The sequence below is a fragment of the Ornithorhynchus anatinus genome, chromosome 16 (genome assembly GCF_004115215.2).
Source record: "Ornithorhynchus anatinus isolate Pmale09 chromosome 16, mOrnAna1.pri.v4, whole genome shotgun sequence".
Taxonomy (NCBI): domain Eukaryota; kingdom Metazoa; phylum Chordata; class Mammalia; order Monotremata; family Ornithorhynchidae; genus Ornithorhynchus; species Ornithorhynchus anatinus.
Genome location: NC_041743.1, coordinates 40054268 through 40068610, shown reverse-complemented (window position 1 = coordinate 40068610; position 14343 = coordinate 40054268). Strand labels below are relative to the sequence as shown.

The 14343-nt window shown below is 49.6% G+C and overlaps 1 long non-coding RNA gene across 1 annotated transcript; it reads right to left on the bottom strand.

Annotated features, from left to right (window-relative positions):
• Nucleotides 1–1169: 1169 nt before the first annotated feature.
• Nucleotides 1170–13817, bottom strand: LOC114817146. The gene is made up of 3 exons (XR_003764992.2): nt 13567–13817; nt 6295–6526; nt 1170–1298 (listed from the first exon to the last, which is right to left on the bottom strand). It is a non-coding gene; the product is annotated as an uncharacterized LOC114817146 (long non-coding RNA).
• Nucleotides 13818–14343: the final 526 nt, after the last annotated feature.

Sequence of the window (14343 nt, the reverse complement as noted above, 5' to 3'; positions counted from 1 at the left end):
ATGTACTTATATGAATGCCTGTCTCCCCCTTTTAGATTGTAAGCTCGCTGTTGGTAGGAAACGTGTCCAACTCAGTTATAGTGTACTCTCCCAAGTGCTTAGTAAAGTGCTCTGCACATAGTGAATGCTCCATAAATATCTTTGATTGATTACTGCCGCTCCTATACGTTGTTTCCAAATTGCCCCTATGCTGTTGCCCTTATCCTTCTCTACTGTTTTGCTCCCTCCACCTTCCACTGTAAACAGTTCTGTCTGTCTCTCCCACTAGCTTGCAAGCTTCTAGAGGGAGTTCTCTCTCTTACATACATGTACACACACAAACACACACATACACACACACACACACACACACACTTACTTTCCCCGGCAATTTCCTAACTAGGAATTGGGTCAGGGCAGATTTGAAGAAAAGGGGGTGGAAACGCCAGAGAATGGCATTTCCACATTCATTTATTAGTATTTATTGAGTGCTTACTATGTGCAGAACACTGTACTAAGCGCTTGGAATGTACAATCTGGCAACAGATAGAGAGAATTCCTGCCCAATAACGGGCTCACACATCAGTGTGGGGTGAAAACACCGTTGCTTCTCCTGGATGGAATTTCTTGGTTGTTTCATACTTTTTTAAACCAAAAAATGGTGAAATCTATCTGTGCCTTTCACTCCCAGAAAGTGGCAGAAACCTACTGATTTGAGTTTCATCATACAGGCTTCTTAGCTAGGATTTTCAAGAAGAGGGAGGAAAGTGTCTGGTTTCCCCTGCATGAGCAGTAATAATAATAAACATCATTATCATCATTGCAGTATTTGTAAAGTGCTTACAATGTGCCAAGCACTTTACTAAGCACTGGGGTAGACGCAAGATAATTGGGTCAGACGGTCTCTGTCCCAAATGGGACACACAGCCTAAGGGGGAAGAATTATTATTATTACTGTTATAAATAACAGCAATAATAATAATAATTAAGTACTTACTATGTGTCAAGCACTGTTCCAAGCACTAGGGTAGATAAAAGTTAAACAGGTTGAACACAGTCCCTATCCTACTTGGGGCTTACAGTCTAAGTAGGAGGGAATAGGATTTAATCCCCATTTTACAGTTAAGAAAACTGAAGCACAGAGAAGTTAAGTGGCTTACCCAAAGTCACACAGCAAGCGATTGGAAGAGCTGGGATTAGAACCCAGGTCCTCTGACAACCAGGCCCATGTTCTTTCCAGTAGCCCCTGCTGCTTCTCCAAGAGTTATTCGTCCACAATGGGGGATCCAAAGGGCACACGCCTTCATCTCGAAACAATCCTAGTGGAAGAGAGTGCCGGATCAGACTTTTGGAGCCCTGGCTTCTAATCCCGCCTTGGGTTCGGGCTCAGGGTGAGAGGAGCAGGATGGGCAGGGATGGTGAGCCGACCCCAATCCAAACCTGTCTGGGTGTACTGGCCTTCCATCAGTGAAAGAGGGAGAATCAGGTTTGCCCTACCTACTGGGATGGGGCGTGGAAAACCAAAAACAGAAGAGCTGGGGCTGATCTTTGGGAAACAAAAGCTATGGCCTATTGTTCCATGTGTCTATCAGGTGGGTGAATGTACCCAAGGAACCCTTCTCCCCCCAGCTCTGCTTGGTAGCCTCGGGCTACAACTACTTTCCAGAGGGGTTTGAAGAGTGAACCAAAGAAAGAGAAGCAGTGTGGTCTAGTGGAAAGAGCCCTAGTATCAGAGGACTTGGGTTCCAATCCTAGCTCTGCCAATAGCTCTGCCTAGCTCTGTCAGTTACCTTCTCTCTGCCTCAGTTTCCTCATCTGCAAAATGGGGATTCAACGCCAGTCTCCCTCCTACTTAGACTGTGAGCCCCATATGGGATAGGAACAGTATGCAACCTGATAAACTTGTATCTACCAAGCGCTTAAAATAGTACTAGGCGCATAGTAAGTATTTAACAAATACCATAATTATTATTAATCAGTGATATGTCCCCCAATTCCTCTGTGCCAACTCCCTTCCGTCAGCTTAAAGCACGTTCCGTCGGACAGGGCTGCCGTAGCAGCCAATACAGGACCCATTTGCGATGAGACGCTCTCGTTCGAGGCTCAGCCTTGGCCCCTGGGAGCAGTCTGCCTCAGAACGGGCACGACGGATGACAGATTCTCCGCTTGTCTCTCCCCTAGCGTTCTTGCCAGAGTTGATCACGACGGGAAGGACTGAGCTGTATCTGTGTGCTACAAGATGTACTTACATTTTACCGCTGGTCCGTTCACGTTTGATTGATTAAATGAATTTGTTTTCCTGACCCCGATTTCAGAGGAGAAGAGCGTGCGGGGAGATGGGGGGGGAGGAGGCGGGCCAGAAGAAAACCTTCTGTCTGGAACTAGATTTGATATGAAGAGACACCTGACACGGACGATGAATTGTGGGCTGTCTCTTGAGGGCCAGACACATAATACATTCTAAATAGGCTTCATTAATAGTAACAATTAAAGTCACCACTGCGGATTGGATACGTTTTCTATTAAATTCGCCCTTGCAATCTCGACTCATATTCTTCTCGTAATGGGTTGTGTCAATTCTGATCTACCTCTCACCCGGTCCCCTCCATCCCAGACAAAAGATGACAGAGTAAGAACAATGGAGTCACGGAGATGGAAGCGCGTGTCGGGGGGAGGGAGGATGGGGGCGGGGGGGACCCGGCAGGGGATGGGAGGAGGGGAGCTGGATTGACTTTCAGTCTTACTCTCAGGTCATAATGCCTTTGTGGCCTACTTCGTTCTGTGGGGCTCGTACCGTGGCCTGGAAGAGAGGGGAGATCCCTGCTGACCCTCACAGACCCCTCGAACACTGGGACCCACGTGACGCTCTGTGTGGGTCTCCCGCCTAGAGTGTGAGCTCATTGTGGGCAGGGAGTGTATCTGTTTATTGTTGCATTGTACTCTCCCAAGCGCTTAGTATAGTGCTCTGTACACAGTAAGCACTCAATAAATATGATTGACTTACTCACCGACAGGTGTGCAGCAAAAGTCCACCAGAACCTAGTGAGTCTCTGGGGGGCAGGCCCTGGCTCTCACCACAACTCCAAAGCCTCTGTGTTCCTTTCCTATGTCCCTGTGAACGTGGGCACCGCTTCCGAGCTCCAGTACTAGGTGGTGGGAGCTGTGGAGTGGGGAGGCTGGGCGCTGGCAGTAAAAACACCAGATATAAAGGCATTCTTTCTGACGGCCTTCACGGAAAGCCCCATGGCCTAGTGGGTAGATCAAGGGCCTGGGAGTCGGAAGGAACTGGATTCTAATCCTGACCCTGCCACTTGTTTTTTGTGTGACCTGGGGAAAGTCATTTCACGTCTCTGTGTCTCAGTTACCCCATCTAATAATAATAATAATAATAATGTTGGTATTTGTTAAGCGCTTACTACGTGCAGAGCACTGTTCTAAGCGCTGGGGTAGACACAGGGGAATCAGATTGTCCCACGTGGGGCTCACAGTCTTCATCCCCATTTTACAGATGAGGTAACTGAGGCACAGAGAAGTGAAGTGACTTGCCCACAGTCACACAGCTAAATGGCAGAGCCGGGATTCGAACCCATGACCTCTGACTCCAAAGCCCGTGCTCTTTCCACTGAGCCACGCTGTAAAATGGGGATTAAGACTGTGAACTCCCATTCGGGACAAGGAGTATGTCCAACCTGATTCGCTTGTATCGACCCTAGGTCTTAAAACAGTGCTTGACACATACTAAATATTTAAATACCATTGCTTGACACACTCACTGTGCTTAACAAATACCATAATCGTCATCATGGTCATGGGATGGGAGAGAGGCCAGCTAAAATCTGGACCGTCCAGTATAGGACTGGGTCAGTGGTCACCCTTGTTGGAGAGGAGAAGCCGGGGATATTCTGCAGGAAAGGCTTTTATAGGGTTTTCATCTGAGACCCTGATGTGACCCAGCTTGCATGGCTGGAGGGAGTGGATAGTGGCAACAGAAAGGCATGGAGCTATGAATTTATCAATCAATCAAACAACCGGTCCCCATCTCCACTAAGGATAGACTAAGAGGAAATGGATTTAAGTTGCAGCAAGAGGGATTTAAGCCAGACATGTGGAGGAATTTCCCAACAGTGGGAGAATGTGGACGGGATGACCAAAGGGGATGTGGAGTCTCCCTCACTGGGAGACTTTAAAAATAAGATCCACCACCATCCAACGGAGAGATTTCCAGATGGGTCCTGGGATTCTCGGGTAGGCATCTCTGAGTCCCTTCAGCCCTACATTCCCGTGCTTCTCCTTCACCCGGATCTGCATTTGGCTTGGGTCTGGGGTCATCCAGTCTAATCTTCTGCCCCCGGAAAGCACCTCACTCAAACAATGGCAACTAACTGTCTACAACACAATCTCCCTCAGTCCTACTTGGGGCGATGGACCTTAAGCCTGAACATCCTTCAAGGGGCACAAAGAAGTAAGGAGTCTGGAAATTGGTTGGAGGAATGGAAGGTAGGAGAACAACCCTTCTCAGGCCCATCTCAGTCACCGCGTGCACAGGCTCCACTCCAAAATCAGGTTGGCATCTGAACCACCAGCTGCCATCTGCGCAGCCGTCTCCTTTGGGCGGCTTCATTCCACATGCCCAGAGGACCGGCAGGTGTGGAGGGAGTGAAATCAGCACTTTTCTTGAGCAAAACCTTTTTCTGTTTGGTCTCTCATGCCCAGAGGATGATTTTTACAGAATCCAGCCAATGGCTGGGGATGTTACCCCCAAATTGGCCCGTGATGTTGCCATTTTGGATAACGGTGAGGTAGAGACCCAAGTCCTAGGAGTTCCCTTCCCCAGGCAAGAACTGACAGTATGGGCAAGACAGAATAGATCTGATCTAATTGGTATGAAAAGGTGTTTGGCAATCCGGTCACAGGTTCCTCTAAAACAGAACATACATAGCCTCCTTCAAGGCCAGAAGCTCCTAACAAGCCTGCTGATTTTCCTAATAATAATTGTGGAATTTTTTAAGCACTTATTAGTGCCAAGCATTTCTCTAAATGCTGCAGTAGATACAAGGTAATCAAGTTGAACACAGGCCCTGTCCCACATGGGGCTCTTAATCCCCATTTCATAGATAAGGGAACTAAGGCACAGAGAAGTGAAATGACTTGCCCAAGCAGACATGTGGCAGAGCTGGGATTAGCTTCATTCAGAACCTCCAGATAGGATGATTCCGAGAACCCTGTGTACCAAGAGAGGTTGGTCGCCCATTTCTAGTGGCCTGCTTAAGGAGTCGTTCCCGGTGTCTACCTTAAATCTCTCTTGCTGCAATTTCAGTTGCAAAGGGAGAAGAGACCCCAACCCCCGTGCCCAGTCCAGGAGACGATGAAGATATTAAAACCTCCCAAGACTCAGAACTGAGGGTGTTGGCCTACTGAAGAGCAGACTGAGAAACTAGGGGGTGGGGAAGGTGAGAGGGAAGGAGAGAGAGAGAGAGAGCATTAGTGATTATCTTCAAGCCTATTAAGAGTTTTTAGGAAAAAGACATGGACCTGCTTCTCATATCCACAAATCCAAACAAAAGGACAACCACTTTTATTAAAATGGGAGATTTGGATTAAGCGGAAGAAAAAATGTCCTATCGGGATTATTATTATAATGGTATTTATTAAGTGCCTACTATGTGCTAAAAACAATCCCTGACCAGCAAGTCCAAGAAGAAGGGAAAGCAGCGATCTTCTCCCCATTTTACAGATGAGGAAACTGAAGTCCAGAGAGGTTAAGTGACTTGCCCAAGGTCACACAGCAGACAAGTGGCAGAACTGCTTTTGGAAACATGGTCCCTTGACTCCCGGTCCTGAGCTAGGCCTCTCTCTCTCCCCTGACAGGAAAAGCTACCAAGAGAAGTAACAAGTCTCCCTTTCTGGAGATGTCTTTCAAAAAAAAAACCAAACCCACAGACAGCCATCTGGCATAGAAACCTGGGGTGAGAAGAGATCAGCGGTCCTGTGGCATGCCGGGTAAGGAGCCCCATCTGCGGCATGCCGGGTAAGGATCTCCATCTGTCTCTGAGCCTGACCGCTCCGCCGCTGTCCCTGACTCTCTCCTCCCTCAGGAAACTCTTCCCCTCCCCATGCTTCATTCAAGCCACATTTGAGCCAGAGGGGAGGGCAGGGGCCAGAGAAGGAATGAAAGATGCTCAGAAATGGGTCTGTCTCCCTGACGTGGGGCACATTTCTACCTCTCCGCTTCCCATCAACGGTAATCATTCCAAGCGGCCTGGACTCCAAGGGGCAATAATTGAGGAGCCCATTCAGGTCACCATGAACAATTACCTGCCATTTTTACCAATCCCAGGTGGGTGGAGAGGATCTGAAACAGGCCTAGCCAGTGAAGGAGGGCAGAACGGTGGCAAGCAGAAGGTAGTGTGTGGGATCACGGCTCCCTTCAGCCGCCACGGAGGTCGTCGGGTCCATTTACTGCCTCTGGGCCAGGCAGCTATATCTTCCTGCTCTGTCCTTTAACTCTCTTTCCATCAGTTGGAATCCGCGGTTCACGAAGCTGGGACTGAGGATCAAGAGCGAAAAAGATGTGAGTCTGGCCGTCACTCCAAAGAGCACTGCTTGGGTCAAGGGTAGATTGTCCCACCCCCGGACTAGGGCGCCCCTCTAGACTGTAAACTCATCGTGGCAGGGAAAGCGCCTGCTCATTGTTGTACTGTACTCTCCCAGGTGCTTAGTACAGTGTTCTGCCCACAGCTAATGTTCGATAAATACGATTGAATGAACGAATGAATGAATGAGAGGTGGTCCCTGGGACTGATATCCCCACCCCCACAGATGCATGAATGAGTAGCCCCTCAGGAGGCTGAGTGAGAGAGAAGGTCTGCAACTGTCCCTTCTCTCAGAGTCAACGTAACCTGGGTATAGGTAAATGAGAAGCAAATAATTACATCTATAGTATATCATTGTTCTACAACTCCAGTGACCATGCTCAATAGCCCTTTCCCCATGCAGATCCTCCCGGCCCAGAGTGTGGTGAAATGGAGGCAGAATAAGCTTTGAGCCGCATCTGAGCCAGGAGGGAGGGCAGGGGCCAGAGCAGGAAAGGACGAGGTCCAGAAACGGGTCTGCCTCTCTCAGGTGGGGCTCATATCTACCTCTCTGCTTCCCATCAACTGTAATCACTCCAAGTGGCAATAATTCTCCCCATTTTGCAGATGAGGAAACTAAGGTCCAGGGAGGTTAAGTGACAAGCCCAAGATCACACAACAGACAAGTGGCAGAACCGTGATTATAAACGGGGTCCCTTGACTGCCAGTCCTGAACTCTTTCCCCTAGGCCTCCTTGTCTCCCCTGATGGGAACAGCTACGACCACAACCAGCTTTGACCGGCCAGCCCAGCCTGCCCCGGGAGTGCCAGGACCCAGATACCTGTGTAACAAACTGATGGTATCTGTCCAGCTGACCCACAGCAGCCGCCCAACAGGAGGGGTCTCTCTGGCCCAGACGGGCTCAGAGTACACCGGTCCTAACTATGGTTCTTAAGATCATCAACAGTTGCTGCTCTCACCACTGCAAACATCATAGGCTTACAATGCTCAAGGTGCTGGACTAATTTCAAGAACTCTACTGGACACAGCTCCTGGCCCCATCAGGATGAGGGAATGCAGACGTGTGGAACAGTGGAAATCCTGGAGCCAGACGCCACCCGTCCCTGAGTCAGACCCAGTTCTCCTTTGGCCCAGAGACCCCTCTCGGCAGGGAGGGACCGGTTAGGGATGGTGTGCTCTCGGGGTTCGCGTTGGGGTAGGGAGGCGAGGGGTAGGGAGAGGGGTAAGGAGAGGATGAGAGCACAGTCTTTACTCTGGACCCCCTGCCCAGAATATAATATATATTTATATTAATGTCAGTCTCCCCCCCCAGACTATTAGTTTGTTGTGATAAGGGAATGTATCTACCAGCCGTGTTATACTGTACTCTCCCAAACACTTAATACAATGTTCTGCACAGAATAGGTGCTCAATAAATACGATTGACTGCTGTAAACCAAGGGAGTATGTGTCTTCCTTCCCAAACCCTGGCCCTCCCCTCGCACCCTTCCTGTTGCCCTCATTGTACCTGCCCCCCGCCCATCTCTAATTCCATCCAAACTTCCTTTCCTCTGCCAGAAAATCCTCCCACCTGCCTCCATTTTGCTCACTCAGCACTCTCCCAAGGCCACCTCCAGTCCCTTAATCATCCTCCCGCCACCGTGGATTGCCATGGTTACCATGTCTTGAGTCCCCAGCTGCCACCTCTGCTCTGCCCCGACAAAGTGCCCTCCATAACCACCCCACCACGTCCCCATGGCACTGGCCATCGCCGGAAGAGCCGGCACCGACCAGAACACTCCCCAGTCAACTGATCCAAGCCTGTGGAGCCTTCAAGGATTTCTGGCTTGCCAATGCTTGCCCTCTGGCTTCCTTTGGTTTGATACGGACCTGCCAACTCCCAGCTCCAGCAGGCGCCCCTGGGCCAAAGGCCTGGACCACAGCGCTGCTCGCAGAGTCCCAACGGGCCACCTGGAACCTGGCTTGGACAAGAAACCGGTGGGTTGTAAGCCCCTGAGGGCAAGGACCCCGTCCTTTGCTTCTGCTATTCTCTCCCAAGAACTCAGGATGATGCTCTGCACACAGTCGACCTTCAACAATAATATTTGATTGATTGCTCAGGACCCAGACTGACATGATCAGACTCTGGGTGGGAGGGGAGTAGGAGGAGTTCCCCAGAGTCTCTTCCAACTCCTGAGGGTGGTACTGGGGCCCCAGATTTACCCACTTTCAATCCACATAAATCTCAGTAGCAGTGGGGGTGGGTGGAGGCTGCATTACCTAGTGGTAAGAGCAGAGCCTTGGCGTCAGGAGACCTGCGTTCAAGTCCCAACTCTTCCACTAGCCTGGGGCAGGTCACTTACTCTCTCTGGGCCTCAGGTTCTTCTTCTGAAAAATGGGAATGAGGTAAAATGTGGGACAGGGACTGTACCCAATTTGATAATTCCACATCTCACTCAGCACATAGTAAGCACTTAATAATACATGCCCTAATTATTATCCAGTCACTAGCCCTGTGGGAGCCCAGAGCCCCGTAGGCTCTGATAACCACAATGGCTGACTGGTAGCCGTGCTGCCCATTCAGATGCCAATGTAGGCTCGATTCCTGTCCTTGTTTGGGGAAGCCAATTCAACACCTAGGCAAGGACTGTCGGATCCTGGGAGGTTGCCGCCAGTCTGGCCAAACCTGCCAGTTTCCTCACAGTCAGCGGCCTGCTCGTGCCCCGGCTCCCGCTGCTTAATCTTTCCAGCAAACAGGATTGCTTCCACCATCAGCATATCCTGGTGGAAAAAGCCCAAGCCTGGGAGTCAGAGGACCCAAGTTCTAATGCCATCTCTGCCCCTTCCCTGCCTGGTCACCTTGGACGAGACACTTCATTTGTCTGTGCCTCAATTTCCTCATCTGTAAAATGGGGGTCCAATACTTGTTCTCCCTTCCCCTCAGACTGGGAGCCCCATGGGAACAGTCCCATTGCTCAGTACAGTGCTTGGCACATAGTAAGCACTTAAATGCCATCATTATCATCAATTCCTCCCCATAAAGATGAACAATCCACCCGGAGCTGTTCCTGGCCGATCCAGAACTGAAGCTGGGATTGGATCGGAACCAGCTCATTCACTTTGGAAACAGCCTCAGATGGCATACCTCCATCTCTGCCCTACAAACACAGGAGTTGGGAGGCTGGCTGTCCCAGTGGTGAAAGCACAGGTTTGGGAGTCAGGAGTTCTGATTCTGACCCTCCTCCATCCCGACTCACTCCGTGACCTTGGGTAGGTCGCCTTACCTCTCTGGTCCTGTTTCCCCATCTGAAAAAACAGGGATCGGGTACCTGTTCTCATCTATTCACAATCATCCTTTTCCTCTCTCCGCCCCCAGAAAATCAACTTAAAACTGGAAACTCCAAAGCAAATAAATTCCCCTGCTCAGGCACTGACTCCTGGCTGTGTGTTTCAAGTTACTGAATCGGGTCCAAGGACTGGGAGAACGTGTGGGTGGTATCTCTGCTATACATACACACATTCTCACCCACTCTCCCTCTTACTCCTTTTCACTCTCATTGTCTCATTATTCATTCCCTCTCCCTCTCTCTCCATCCTCCCCAGTGGCCTCCCTCTATATTTCTTCTTTATAAGACTCCTCATTCATTTCTCATTCCTGGAATTTGATTCCCACCTCAGTTAGGAGTGCCTGCTTCCTGTCCTTGGTTCCTCCAGGAAAATTCCTCTAAATAGATTAACTCCTGGATGCTTGAAGAGATGGGCTAGGTGCCGATGGTTGGGGTCAGGGGGAGGGAAATGGACTGATATGTTCAATTAATTATAAATGCTTTCATTTAAATGGCTAATGGAGAAGATAGCCTGATATAAAAACAGCAAACAGCTGAAGTGTTTTATGAGTCCTTAAAGACCTGTGGGAGCTGGCTTGGGTTAGGTCATTCAAACGTCTCTGTTTAGAAAGTCAGGTTAGGGTGGGAGGCGGAGAGGAACCGAGACAGTCGTGACAGACAGCTGAGATGGGGTTGCCATCTACTCTCAGTGATTCGTGCTCAGGGAACAGCATGCTGCAAAGCCAAGGAACAGATCATACCTAACGGTGTTTAAGTGTTTACTACGTGCCAGGCTCTGTTCTAAGTGCTAGGGTACTTACAAGGTAAACAAGTTGGACACAGTCCTTGTCCCACAGAGGGCTTACAGTGTTAATCCCTATTTTACAGATGAGGTAACTGAGGCCCAGAGAAGTTAAGTAACTCGACCGAGGTCACATGGCAAACAAGGGCGGAGGCAGGATTAGAACCCAGGCCCTTCCAGAGGAAAAGCGGGGGTCACATTTGGGAAGCTCTTTGAATGCTGTTGTGGATAATCTGCAGAATCAGGCAATAATAATAATTTAAAAGCACTTAGTATCTGCCCAGACCCGTACTAAGCACTGGAGTAGATACAAAATAATTGGGTTGGCCCCAGTCCCTGTCCCACATGGGGCTCATTAGGTGGGAGGGAGAACAGGTACTGAATCACCATTTTGCAGATGAGGAAGCTGAGGGCAAGAACAGTTAGTGACTTACCCAAGGTCACACAGTAGGTAAGTGGCAGAACTGGGATTAGAACCGAGGAGTTCCACAAAATCAGATGATCCACAAACTCAGATAACCCATCTAGGGATCAAGCACATTTCTGTACTTTAGCCCCCTAAGGACAAAGGGAAAACTAGCTGGGCAGAGGAGCTAAGGGGGTCTGTCTGCCCATTCTGGATTTTCCAGTCCCTGAACTGTTGCCACCGACTGACACACCTGCTGCCCTGGCTTGATCCCACCGCTCCGCAGCTCTGGAGGGACAGGCTGTCAGGGTGGGGGTTTGGGGGTGAGGCTGGGATGATGGAAGTGGACACGAGAAGAATGGGGGTGGGAGAGTGGGGAGGGGGGAATGGAATGGATAGAGGCAGGACATACACTGTGGCTGGGGCCTCACCCGGGGCAAAACAGGTCAGGAGAGCCACCCCCAACCCCATCACCACCGGCGCAGATTTTCCAAGCAACCGCAAACAGAGGAGCCAGTGGGGCCTAGCAGGTGCCAAGCTCTCTTTGCTAATTGCCAACTGGAAGAGCGAGCAGAGACTCCAACCATCTGGAAGGGTTATTAGGAGCTCAGTCGTTCCTTGCCTGTGCCACCACCACATAAAGGAGGGGAGTGGTAAGTGAAGCAGCACCCTGGCACCTGAGCCAGAGGAAAGAGGAAACGGCAGCGAGAAGGGACTCTCTGACTCAAGAGGAAGAATCCCGTGCAGTGGCCACATCAGGGGCAGAGGATGGGTGGGAGGTGATGCCCGAGATGAACCCCCCATTACCCCACCCCTCTTCCACAGGGCTCACAGTCTAAGAAGAAAAACACCTATTTTCCCTGCACCGCTAGGAGCTCACATTTTAAGGAGGAAGGCTGGTATTTTATCCCTATTTTACAGATGAGAAAACCGAGGTCTGGAGAAGTTGTGACTTGTCCAAGATCGCAGCGACAAGTTGGGGAGTCAGGTTTAGAACCTGGGTCTTCTGACTTCCCTCCCTCCCAACCCCCCCCAACCCCCCCCCCCCGCCCATATTTCCCTATTCCTAATTGGGAGAAAGTTTGTTTGCAAATGAGTGTGTCTCCTGAGCTCCAGTGTCCTAGCAACCCAACTCCACACCCTCCCACCACCATACACACACACCCCCAACCAACCTATATCAGATGTCAATCCGAGAGGGCAAAGCTACAGAACACACGCCTCTGCCCCCGCTCACCATCCCACCTTTCCCTTTCCATGCCATCTTGCCTCTCCCCTCCAACACACCACGACTGCTCACACTTGGAGCTGAAATATAAACCCAGCCTCCTTGGGAAGCCGAGGGTGTCTCAAAAATGGATTTCCAATTTTCCAGCCACCTGCTTGGCTGAAAGATATTCCTTAGTTTATAATTACTTTTCAGGCACTTAACTAGAGTCTAGTTTCTAGGGCAACTTGATGCATCTCTTAATACCGTTATTGGTAAATCTCTCTTTCCTGCTCATTTTCCATGTTGGAGCAACACATTCAAGCCTTTGGAGAGGGGATCAACTTGGTTTTCCCTTGGAGGGAGGTTCAGAGAAAGGGAGCACTGGTCTGAGGGCCAGGGGAACTGGCTTCTAGTCTCAGTAGTTACTGTGTGATCTTGGCCAAGTCACTTAACCTCTCTGCACCTGCCTGAAAATGGGAGGAATAACCCTGGCCTCTCCTCACCACAATTCCCACCTACACTTGCCATCTGCTCTAAGGCCCTCAATCAGTTCTCTCCCTCCTAATTCACTTAATTGTGGTATTCGTTAAGCACTTACTATGTATCAAGCACTATTCTAAGCACTAAAGTAGACAACAATCAGGTTGTATACAGTCCATGGGGCTTACAGTCTAAATGGGACCTATCCTACCTATCCTTATTCCTCTCCCAAAAAACCTTGCAAAAACCAGGTGAAAAATCTGGTAAGCTCAAGTGGAAATAATAATGGTAATTATGGTATTTAAGCACTATGTGCCAAGTACTGCACTAGCACTGGGGTAGATACAAGAGAAGCAGGTCACACATGGGGCTCACAGTCTAAGTAGGAGGGAAGAGAGGGATTGAATCCCCATTTTCCAGATGAGGGAACTGAGTCCCAAGGAAGCTAAATGACTCGCCCAAGGTCACTCAGCAGACTAGTGGCCGAGTCAAAATTAGTACCCGGGTCCTCTGACTCCTAGGCCCATGTTCTTTCCACCAGGTCACCCAAGGACATCATTATAATAATGGTGCTATTTGTTGGCTTATATGGGCCAAGCACAATACTAAGCACTGAGGTAGTTAAAGAACATCAGATCAGATCAGGCCCAGCCTGCTCAGATACATCACAAGAGATTGCATTGTATGACCTTAACCTCTCCGACACCCAGCAGGCCCCCCCACCAACCCCCATTCCTCTAGGACTGGCCCCCACCCCCAGGAGGTCGGGAAGCTGGGAACATCTGACCTACCTCCTCATTTACAAGCACTGATGAGATTGTTATCACTCTGGCTGGTCAGGAGCTGCTGTAAAAGGTTAGGCATCAAGAGGCATTCAAAGACTCTGACCCTTTTGTTAGCTAAAGTGTAATTTAATTAACTTTTGCTTGACTGTTCAGATTCTGGAATAATTCAAAGAGATCTATGTGGGTCACACCACCAACTCTTTCTGGATACAGCAAGGCAGCCTCCCATCCACCCTCTGACTTTCCAAATAAATCTCCTCCTCTCTAACTCCCCCTCTTGCTTCCTTTTTCTACCTTTCCCCCAGCTGTCCTTACTAATCAATCAATCAGTGGTAATTTTTGAGCACTTACAGAGCACTAAAGTAAGATTTGGGGAGAGGACAATAGAGCTGGTAGATAATAGTAGATAATGGTAGATGAGAAGCAGCATATGAGAAGCAGCGTGGCGCAGTGGAAAGAGCACGGGCTTTGGAGTCAGGGCTCATGAGTTCGAATCCCAGCTCTGCCACTTGTCGGCTGTGTGACTGTGGGCAAGTCACTTAACTTCTCTGTGCCTCAGTTCCCTCATCTGTAAAATGGGGATTAAGACTGTGAGCCCCACGTGGGATAACCTGATTCCCCTGTGTTTACCCCAGCGCTTAGAACAGTGCTCTGCACATAGTAAGCGCTTAACAAATACCAACATTTATAATAATAATCACTGTGGTATTTGTTAAGTGCTTACTATGTGCCAGGCACTGTACTAAGCACTGAGGTGGATACGAGCAAATTAGATTGGACACA